The 11983-nt window shown below is 39.6% G+C and overlaps 1 non-coding gene across 1 annotated transcript; it reads right to left on the reverse strand.

Annotated features, from left to right (window-relative positions):
* Positions 1-10790: 10790 nt before the first annotated feature.
* Positions 10791-10952, reverse strand: LOC111761758 (U1 spliceosomal RNA). The gene has a single exon (XR_002795023.1). It is a non-coding gene; the product is annotated as a U1 spliceosomal RNA (small nuclear RNA).
* Positions 10953-11983: the final 1031 nt, after the last annotated feature.

Here is an 11983-nt window from a genome sequence, read left to right on the forward strand (position 1 = left end):
AATAAATAAATAAATAAAGTAAATATAGCAAACACCCATATAATTGAAACTATAGCCAATAACTCAAATCCAAAAAAAAAAAAAAAAAATTACCCATAATATCCCAGTGCAGAGGTTGTTTCATTCATTCATCTGTCAATGCCCTCCACTAAAGACCACCAACGCACACCTGTAGTTGAATAAATTGTGTTTATTATTTGTTGCAATGAGGGAGAACAGATATCATGTTGTGATGGTGTCTTAGTCAGTAAAAGGGGTGCTGATGTAAAATACCAGAAATTGGTTGGTTTTTAGGTAGGAGCTTACAGATACCAGGCCATAAAGCATAGGTTACTTCCCTCACCAAAGCCTATTTTCACATGTTGTAGCAAGATGGCTGCCAACACCTGCAAGGGTTCAAGCTTCCTGGGTTCCTCCCTTCCAGGGTCTTGCTTCTCTCTGGGTTCAAGGTTCCATCCCAGGGCTTGCTTTTGCCTGGGCTCAGAGTTCCTCTCTTCCTGGGGCTGGCTTCTCTTTCCTCTTGAGCTTATTTCCTGGGGCTCCAGCTCAAGGCTTCAGCATCAAATTCCAACATCAAAACTCCAACATTAAAAACCCTCTAACTCTGTCTTTTTTGTTGTGACTTTTATCTGTAAGTCCCCACCCACCAAAGAGTGGGGACTCAACACCCTACTGTGACAGGAGGTTTACATACTTAATCAAATAAATCTCTGAATCCAATATAACCTAATATGCCAAGAGAAAAAGATCGGTTTACAAACATAATCCAATATTTCTTTTTGGAATTCATCACTAATATCAACCTGCTACAGATGGTTAGGCTAATGAGTCAACTCAGCTAGATAATGGTGCCCAGTTGTTTAGTCAAGCAAACACTGGGCTAATTGTAAAACAATGGAATTTCATAGACTTTAATCATCAGTGAGTTGATTGCACAGATGGCAGGTTACATCTACAATCAACTGAGGAGATTGCTATCAGCAATGAGTGACGCCCCATCCAATGAGTTTAAGGCCTTAAACAAAGTGATTTCAGCATTCAGAGAAAGAATTCCTATCTCTACTTCAGACACCCAGAATCTCCTGGGGAATTCAGTGAGGATCTTCATCTGAGTTCTTGCCTTGCAGCCTTTGATATCACAGTCAGATGAGACAATTTTATAAAATCTCATACTATTTATAGATATCACCTGTCGGGTTTTTTGTTTTTTGTTTTTTTTTTACCTAGAGAACCCTGACTAATATAGCTTGGTACCAGGAGTGGTTCTTGAGAAACAGAATCTTAAAGATGGGATTTCTGAATTGGTTCTCGGATTTTTGCAACTGACTCTCTACTCTACTAAAGGGCACCAATGACTCTTTTCCCAATAATCAAGAGGCCACTGACAGTCCATGGCATGAGTTGGTAATAGAGATACACAAAATATCACCACTGGATAAGACTATTTCCATGCTTATAAGAAGCAAGGATCTGGGTGGGAGTGTTTTTAACACCTTAACAAAATTTTGTGGGGTCAAAAGTTACAATGATGTTGGTTGGCTGTTCCAAAATATGCAGGTTACAGTTACAAAAGAAAGGGATGAGCTGAAGTCTTCAAACTTGCAACTTAAGTGCCACATGAATGATGCAAAAATTTCTGTGTGCTCTGAAAGAAAATCTTGTTTCTTGGAGCTGCAGATTTGAGATCTCTGAAAACCAGATTCAGAGTTTCATTGTGCAAGTAGCAGAGTTACCGTGGAAACCAAAATCTCAACCTTGCTGTGTGTCTGCTGTTAAAGTGAGGGTATTGACTGGAAAGGAGTGGAATCCTGATAATTGGGATGGAGACATATGGGTCGATGATGATGGCAGTGGAAACATTGAAACCCTAAATTCTGTTGAGACTTTTCCAGATAAACCTGTAATGGTCTGCTCTGAAAAGACCACCCAATGTAAAGCTTGCACCACCCAACCTCTAGCCTGCCCCAAGGAATCCCGACCTCCTCCCCACCCTGAGGAGAAACTCACCCAATGTCAAGTCTGCATCACCCAATCTTCAGCCTGCTCTGAGTCCAGAATTCCTCCCTGCCCTGAGGGGGGTACCACCCAAACTCAGCCTGCACTACCTCATCTCCAGTCTGCTCCAGAGTCTCAACATTCTCCCTGCCTTGAGGAAACCATCACACATGGGAAAATGATGGTGTGCCACAGGAAGAGGGTGTTAGAAAGAAATTTTTATAGGACTTTGACTTTGGGGAATTTAAGAGAAAGTTTAAGGAATGGGCAGAGGAGTTCATTCTAAATTGGATGCTGTCAGAAAGCAGGGTCAATTCTGTTATTAGTTATACCAATAAATCTTATCTATAGGAAGGGGATAGTAGAATGAAGATAAAGGTATAATTTGTAAAAAGGTAGCAGTCACTCATTTTGTCCAAGACAGGAGGTGTTTGGTATTTTTGTTCTTGTTGTTGTTGTTGTTTTGTCTTTTGGGGGTGGCATATTGACCTCGTTTCTGCCCATAATTAGACAAAATTATGAAGCAGTCTTATTTGTCTGATTTTATTATGGTCTCAGAGTAACATTATCTGATGTTGTGTTTTTCTTTGAGATAGCTTATGTCTAACAGGAATATAACATAGCCTAACTACGGCCTGCTTCTGAATGTCAGGGCCTGCTGCTTTTATTTATTTGTCTCAATTCGATCATTTAATCAATAAATATTTATTGATCACCTATTTATAACTCAGATAAATGGATGGGAATGTAGTGAATAGAGCAAATTCATGTCTTTCTGGGGAGTCTGTTCTAATGTAGGGATAAATAAACATACATAAATATCTAAAACAAGGTCAGATAGTGATAATGCCAAGTGCTATGAAGAAAAATAGGCCAAGGAAAGAAGCCCAAGTGGTAGAGATTCTATTTTAGATACGGCAGACAGGGTAGGTCACTTTTGAGGTGATTTGAGTAGAGACTTGAATGCAGTGAGGGAGAAAACCATGAATGATCTGAGGAAAAAGATTCCAAGCAGAGGGAACAGTAATTGAAAGTCCCCAAGTAGGGGGCATGCTCTGTATGTTCAAAGAACAACAAGGAGGCCAGTGGGGTGGAAATGGACTGATGAGGTGTCTGGAGTAGGAGATAAGGCCCAATGAAGGACTGGGAGAAGGGGGTGACCAGATCATATAGGCTTTGGAAGTAATTATGAATTGTTTGGATTTTATTCTAAATGTGATGGAAATCATTTGAGGGTTTTGAGAAGGAAATGCACATGATCTGGCTTAGAGTTTTTTGCTTATATTTTTAAGGATCACTATGGCTGCTAAAGGGATAATATCTGTGGGAGGAAAACAAGGGAGAGGCATGAAATAAGCTGGAGAACCACTGAAAAAACAAATGCATTAATCCAGGTAAGAGATGGTGTTGTCTTATTTCACATCTGCACTGTCTAGTCTGGAAGCCACATGCCACATGTGTTTGTTGAGCACTTGAAATGTGGCCAGTCCAAACTGAAATGTGCTCTAAGTGTAAAATGCACACTGGATTTCAGAGACAGCTTGAAAGAATAGGGTAAAATATTTTATTAATAATGTTATTTTTTTACATGTTGAAATGACAATATTTTGAATATATTGAGTTAAATAAAATGTCATTAAATTAATTTCATCTGCTTCTTTTTACCTTTTTTAATGTTACTACTAAAAAATTTAGAATTACACATGTGGCTCACATTATATTTCTATTTGACAACACTGGTCTAGAGTAGGAGGATTAAGGTTATAATGAAAGGCCAGATAGATGATATATTTCAAAGGTTATCTAAGCAGTGCTTGTTGAAGAGTTGGATGAAAGGTGTGAAAGAAAACAGGAATCAAGGATAATACCAAGGATTTTTAGCTCAAGCAACTGGGTAGAAAAAGGAAGCATTTACTGAATTGGGGTATGCTAGAGATAAGAGCAGGTTTTTGCGGGGCAGGGTGGAATCAAGAGTTCAATTTTGGACATATTAAGTTTGAATTGACTATTAGACAGACAAATGGAAATGTCAAGTTGGCAGTTCAAGGAAGAAGCTGGGGATGGGAGTATAAATTTGCAAGTCATTGGCATATAGATGATATTTAAAGTCATGGAACTGAATGAGATCACCACAGAAATGAGGATGACAGAGAAAAGAAGCAATCAAAGGACCAAGTCCAGGAACAAAATGTTTGAAGAACATGGCTGTGATGAGCTCCGATAAGTGCTGCTGAGCGATTGCACTGGAGGAGAGCTAAGCAGTGACTATTGGGTTTGAAAATGTGGAATTCACTGGGATTAGGATAAGAATATTTTCAGTGGAGTGGTGGGGATGAAGTCCTGATTGGTGTGACTACAAGAGAGAATGGGAGTTGAGGAAGAGGACAGAGTCATTAATGCAACTCCATTTTTGCTGCAAAAGGGAGAAAGAAATGAGAAGTAGCTGGAGGGCAATGTGCAATCTTTGAGTTTTCTGACCCCACTCCTACCCCTCCACTTTTTAAAAAAGATGAGCTATTACAAGATGTTTATATGCTGATGGGAATGCTCATGTAGAGAGGGAGAAATTATGAAGCAAGAAAGAGAAGTGAGAATTGCTGAAGCACCATCCTTGAGAAGGTGAGAGGGATTAGATCTGGTGACAAGTGGAGAGGATGCCTTAGATAGGAGCTCATATAGTCCTTTCATTCCAACAGAAGGGAAGGCAGAGATTTTTCTTTTTCTTTTTTAATGTTATGTGAAAGTTCTTTGGGTGATGAGACACAAGCACAGATAATCAGTCAGTCAAGAATACATGAAAGGACAGCTTTATAGATTAAAGGCCCAGTAGGAGAAGAGGGGAGAATGAGGGTGATGGATGGACCCTTTGGGCTTGCCCAGCCTAGGCTCTGCAAGGATCTGTTGGTCCTGGTCTCTTGCCTTTGTTGTGACCCAGTGGGGAGGGGGAATGCTTTCCTGCAGGTATTTGGGATTGGAAGTTTCGGACTATATGGTGGGAAAAGCAGACCCTCCAAGGGCCATTTGGAAAGGCTGAGGTCAACTTCTTATTATACAAGCTGTACTGAGATACAGGCCTTGCTAGTAAATTATGTGGTACCAAAGGTTAAGGGCCTTTTGGAGAAGAAGTAGCAGGGACCATTCAGAGAAGCTAAGAGAGGCTCTTATCATACAAACCATATAGTGGTACAGGCCTTCCTAGTTGTGCTTAGGCCCAGGGCTGGGCCAGCTGAAGTGGTCCCTCAAAAAGGAAACTTATGACTAAGCCAGGAAGGATGATGAGGCACCAACTATAATTTCTTTTGCCCCATTACAAGAGAACACAGACACGGATGCAGGTGAGTAGAGAGATGGGGGTGGTGAGTACATTTGGAAGTTCTCTTCAGATGGATTTAATTTTCTTAGTGAAATAAGAAGCAATGACATCTGCTGAGAGTGAGGAGGGGGAGAAGTGTTGAAAGTGTGAGGAAAGAAAAGAACGTGTGAAATAGTCAACTTGAAGAGTGGGAGAGTGATATAATTAGGGAAGATTTTAGTTCCTGGTTCACTGTAACTCTCTCCAAAACTAGTCTTTTCATAAAATTAAGTGATTTCAGTATTCAAGGACATAATCTGTGCACGTACACTGTGCAGAGACCCTCTTGGGCTCTTGCTCCTCCATTTGTGCACCAGGTCCTGTCCCTTCTCACTGCTTATGGACAGTGTTTCAGCAATTCTCTCAACTCTCCTGTTTCTGCAATTTTTCTTTCTCTTTTGATTTTTTTTTTCATTTTACAATACCTGTTGTCATTACTCCCATCTTAAAAAGCACCATTTTGGGGAGCATGTGTATCTCAGTGGTTGAGCATCTGCTTCCCGTGTACAAGGTCCTGAGTTCAATCCTTGGGAAAAAATCCTCCGTTTAAAAATTCCAACTTCTCTCATCAGCTACTACCTTCTTTGTCTCTTTTCCTTTGTAGAAAAAAACATTCACAAAAAAGTTGTCCATATTCACTGTTTCCAAGTCCTTTCCTTTCCTTTTCTCTTGAATTTTCCAGTCAGCCTTTCATTATTATCACTCCACTAAAACTTTATATTGCAAAAGCCAATTTTCTATTCTTAGTCCTCATATTACTCAATCTGTTAGGGATTTTATCTTTGGGCCCTCTCCTCATTTGACTTCCAGGATGCCAGAGTCTCCCAATTTTCCTTCTACTTCTCTGGGCATTCCTTCAGAACAGTCCAGGGATAAGATCTTGGACTTCTCTTTTCTATCTGCATTCACTCTCTTGGTGATCTGACTGATTTAGCCTCATTGTGTTAACTGCCACACATGTTTATGACTCCCAGGTTTTGTCTCTGAGCCAGGTCTGTCTCTTGAATTCCATGTTTGTATATAACTTCTTACTCAATATTTTCACTTTGAATGGCTATGTCACAAATCTAACACAATCCAAACCGATGTCTTCTTTTCCCTTCCAAACTTATGCCACCCAGTCTTTCTCATCCAGGATTTACGGCAACTCCATCCTTCCAGGTGCTCAGGCCCCAATCCTTGGAGCCATCTTTGACTCCTCCCTTTTTCTTACATCTCACATATAGTCTGTCAGGGAATTTTCTCCTTTCTCACCACTTTGGACATCCCAGGTCTTCCTTGACTGTGCCAAGGTCTGTGTTGGGTTCACATCTCATGCACGCCAGTGGACTATGGCACAGCATTTGGGAGCTCCTGAGCATGTGGAAGATAATAAAGTCTGTAAAGAGCATAAGGAGAAGCTTTCTATGCAAAAGAAAATAAAAGTGGAGAAGAGTAAAATAACACATTTTGAGAACTGCAGTAGCTAGAATAAAGGATACAAGAGATTAGGATGGAGAAATACACAGGACAAGATAAGGAAGGCCTTCTGTAATTTACTAAACAGTATGGACTTAATATTGAGGAATCATTGAAAAGTCTTAAGCAGAAGGAATCAGAAGCAAATTTTTGTTAGAAAGATCACTCTTAGAGCAAGTGGAAGATAAACTAGACGGGGTACAAACTTGGGGTAGGGGGAACAGTTAAAAAGAAAAACTGTTGCAATAGTCTAGGAGGCTAATGAAGGTTGAAACTAAGGATCTACAGAGGTGGAGAAAACGGGACAAAGCTGAGAAATATTAAGAATATAGAACCCCTCAGGTCTGTAAATCATTGGATATGGGGAAGGGAAGGGGGTCAAGGATGATGCCTAAATTTCTGACTTTTTGGGTGGTGGTGCCACCACTTGTGATAGGAAACAAGAGGAACAAATATAGAGGAGAGATGATGAGTTTCAGTCAGACACAATAACTTCTAGGTATTGAAGGAAACTGTAGTGGAGACATCCAGAAAATTATAAATTTCACAGGTTGGGTGCTATGGACAAAGGTTTGGACTGAAGTTTGGAATATATCCTTTTGTTCAAGGCTGGGCATTAAATTACTCAAAGTGAGAAGAAAAGCAAGCCAGTGATATTAGGTGTGTACAAAGGAAAAGGAACCTCTGAAGAGTAAGCATGGTTGGAGGTGAGATGAGAGCCAAGAGAGGGTAATGTCTCAGAATCCAGAGGAGGAATTTTAAGAATGGGGAATTACCTATCATCAAGTAAGATAAGGACTAAAGAGATCTTTTATATTTGCCATCAGAAAGTATTTGGTGGCATTGGTCAGAATCAATTTTGGTGAGGTTGTGAGTGTAGAAGTCTGATGGCAGATAAATGGAAACGTTGTATTGCAGTAACGATGATCTCAGTCTCGTCTCTCAGGACCTTGGCTTCAAAGGGAAGGAGAAAGATAGGAATGTACTTAGTGAGGTGTGCAAAGATGTTTTAAGACTGGGGAGATTCAAGCATGCTAACAGGCATCTGGAAGGTATCAGTAAATAAGAAGAATTTGATAATTCTAAAATACTGGAAAAGAAGGAGATGACTAATGAAGAAAAGTCCTTTAGGGAATGGGAGAGGATTGCACCAAGAGAAAGATTTGAACAGGAACTAAGACTGCTTCTGCTGGGATTAGAGAAATGGATTTGAGATTGGACCAGATACAGGGAAACTGGAGTGTGAGCAGCATCTGTTTCATAGGTGCACAACCTGTGTAGTTGCATAGGGCCTGCTTTAAGAAGAGTCCCTTTGCTTGGTTTAGTGCCCTCTTGTGGCCACCTTGAAATTCTAAATTCACACACACACACACACACACACACACACACACACACCCTGTTCTAATCTAGTATCTTCTTTGTGGTAGATTGAATTGCTAATCCCAATTCTTCATTCTTCTGTAATAAAATTATATGTCTGCATTGTTGTGATAGAATTCTTAGTAATTTTATCTTTGCCCTTGTGTTTTGCAAGTGAAATCTGATGAGACAATGGAGCATGTGCCTGAGCAGAGAAGATGTGCCTGGTGGTAGTACACTTTGGCTCAAGCTCAGGCCTACAGACACGCACATATTGGAGTGATCCAGGGATCCACAGGGCCTAGAAGGACAACTGGGGCTGAGGACTGGGTCCAGATGGGCAGTGTTGATGAAGGAGCAGCAGAAGCAGCAGTGGTGGTGGCTGTGGCCCTGGCCCCAAGAGAAAGGGTGGGCTCAGCGTGGAGGCAGTAACAGGACCCTGCTGTGGGAGGTAGGCTTGCATCCATCCAAGGAGTCCAACTCTGTGGCATCTGCACCAATATTTACTCTCCAGGTCTAACTCCCGGGACAGGAACTGTTGGTGGTCAGGCAGTAAACTTTGTAAGTCATTTTGTTACAAAATCAAAGTGTGCACATGGGCATTGCAATCAAACATACTAGGGAGTTACTAAAATTCTTCACAGTCTAGAATTTCTGGTTTTGAGAATTGCTACAACACTGTAAAGCAAATATCCATTAAATTGCCTTTGTATAAATTTAAATTTAAAATTAAATTCAGGCTTACATAAAACTGATTTGTATTAAGATAAATCTTTTTAGAAAAATTGTTCCATAAGAATCAGTAGCTCTAAATGTATTAAAATTTGTATTTTGAAATAATTTATTAGACTTTTATCTATGTTGCCACAGCTCATAAACTATTCTATACAGCTCTGATAACATTGCATCAGCAGAAAGATCCTTCTCAAAATTAAAATTTATCAAAAATTATTTTCAATCTTACATTTAAAATAGACTAGATGGAAGCACGGGTAACTCAGGGGCAATGGAAGTGTTCTACAAGATTGTGTAATGATGGATATAGGACATGTTAAATTTCACCAAAAATTTATCAAAGTGTATAATCTAAAATGTAAACCATAATGTAAACCATAGTGTAACTAAAATTTAGAAAAGTGTATAGTCTAAAATATAAACCATAATGTAAACCAAAATGGAACCATATTTGGTAGCTATGTTTCAATATCTGTACATTAGCTACAGCAAATATAACATGAACATGTCAAAAGATCAAGAATAAAAGGGGGAAGTGGTAAAGACAAATGAGTTTATATGGCTAAGAAATTTCAAAATGAGTCAGGAGGTCATCAGGGGGGTCATGCTTACACATGTCTCAGCAGGATCCCAGAGATAGCCAAAGTAGATACAACCCCAGGAACTGGTGCTCCTGAGGGCTACAGAGACACACAGGTTCTACAGTCATGGCAGATGGCCCTGGAGTTCAGGGCCTTGTCAGTGGGCCCTACTTTGGAATTTGTGCTCCTGAGTGTGATGGAGTTGGACTTAGATGTCACCTTTCTACACATGCCTTTTCTGTCACTTGTACTGAACCTGTGGTTGATGCTGCGGTTGGTGTATACTCAGATGACTTGAATCTCTGGACTGTCCATGTGCCAGCTGGGCCCTGAGCCTCAGCAGAGTGGCAACTCCTACTCTCTGGTTCATTGGACTTACCCAGATCAGCTAATGGGGAGATGAAGATGGTCGACCACCACACCAGGGAACCAAGAATGCCTACAATTGCAAGCAGGAGAATCACATTCATCACCATATGGGATCTAAGCCCCCTCTCAATTTAAAGATAGAGTGGACATCACCATCTCGGGGTCCAGAGGATGGAGGAATAAAATATGGATTAGAGTGGACTTACTGGTATTCTACTATAGAATTCTACTATTGTGACTCTAGCAATGGAAGAAATTGTATCACTGATGTAGAAACAGTGGCCACGGTAGTTGCTAAGGGCAGGGAGAGGAAAGAAGAGATGTGATGTGGGGGCATTTTCGGAACTTGGAGTTGTCCTAAATGATATTGCAGGGACAGATGCTGGACATTATATATCCTGCCATAACCCACTGAATGGACTGGGAGAGAGTGTAAACTACAGTATAAATCCATGTGGTGCAGCAGTGCTCCAAAGTGTATTCACCAAATGCAATGAATGTGCCACAATGATGAAAGAGATTGTTGATGTGGGAGGAGTGAGAAGGGGGTGAGGTGTGGGGTACATGGGAACCTCTTATATTTTTTAATGTAACATTATTTGTGATCTACGTATCTTTTCAAAAACAATTTAAAAATTTCTAAAAAGAAATAAAATACAAAAAAAGAGCAGCTTACATTGCTTTCAGTTTCATTGATCGAAAATGAAGTTGTTAAAACTATAAATTTTGATGACCTAATAAAATAATTTTCAGAAATGTCTTAAAAATCTTATAATTAATTAATAGAGCACATTAATGAAAATTGATATGTATTTATTATGTAAATATATGTCACCAGAAATATTTTTTGCCATTTTAAATTTATGTTGTTACTCATACATCACTCAGACTCCATTATGAATTTTTTCATATAATTTTTTCATATAATAAACTTTTTTTTTCACGAGTGAGAATGGATGCAGTCCCCTACTACCACAAATTATGCAGTCGAGTTCCCACATTTGGGGAAATTGTTGGGGCAGCCCACCTGGAGTGCAATGGATAAGCCTCGCCCTGGGAAAACCATCTTTGTGATCATGGTATCACCCCTGCCAGGTAAGTGTAATAAATTTAATTTTTAAAGATATTTTAGATTATAGAAAAGTTACATCAAAAGTTTAGGGGATTCCCATAAACCCCATTCCTTCTCCTCCCCCTTCATATTTTTCCTTATTAATAACATCTTAAGTTTAGGGGATTCCCATAAACCCCATTCCTTCTCCTCCCCCTTCATATTTTTCCTTATTAATAACATCTTATATTAGTGTGATAGGTTTATTACAATTGATGAAAAAATATTGAAAAATTGCTACTAACCAAGGACTGTAGTTTACATTATGGTTTACATTTTGTACCATACAATTTTATAGGTTTTGACAAAATGTATAATGGCCTGTATCTGCCAGTGCAATATCATGCAGAACAATTCCAATATCCTAAAAATGCCCTGTGTCCCAACTGTTGTACCCTTCCTCTCCTCTAAGAACCTCTGGTAACCACTATCTTTATATCAATGTCACCAGCTTTTCCTTTACTACAATAATAATGTCTACTTTTGTCCATAGTTGTATTTCTCCCTTATGTTTGTTCATTCCACAGTCTTGAGGATTTGGGGATAGTAATGCCTGTGTCTGCTTCAGACTGAGAGGAGAATTAGATTTTATGGAGCAAACAGAAGGAACTGTTTTGCTTGCAGTTGTTGACACTCTGTCTTGGGTATTTGTGATGAGAGTTGGTCATCATCATCATTTTGTTAGTTGTCCTGGCTGAGTACAGTGAACTGGATAGTAGATGTTGGCTGTAAATCTGCTGAGATTCCAGGCTCAACCGGCATATGGACAGAAGATTAAAGTCTCTGGGGCATATATTTAACGGATATAGTGCTAATTATAGGTTCAAATAAAAGGGGTAAGAATCATGTGCAGGGAAATTATATATAAGTCTAACTTTTTCATATTAGGGAAATAGATTTTCATAGTCCAAGGTAAGTCCTGCTGATGGAGTGCTGATTTCATGGGGTGTGTGTCTTGCCATTGGGTCCAGATGTCTCTAGAGCTCTTGGGAGCACCCATGTTTGAGTCTTTGTTTACTCGTT

Source organism: Dasypus novemcinctus, chromosome 11 (genome assembly GCF_030445035.2).
Source record: "Dasypus novemcinctus isolate mDasNov1 chromosome 11, mDasNov1.1.hap2, whole genome shotgun sequence".
In the NCBI taxonomy this organism is placed as follows: Eukaryota; Metazoa; Chordata; class Mammalia; order Cingulata; family Dasypodidae; genus Dasypus; species Dasypus novemcinctus.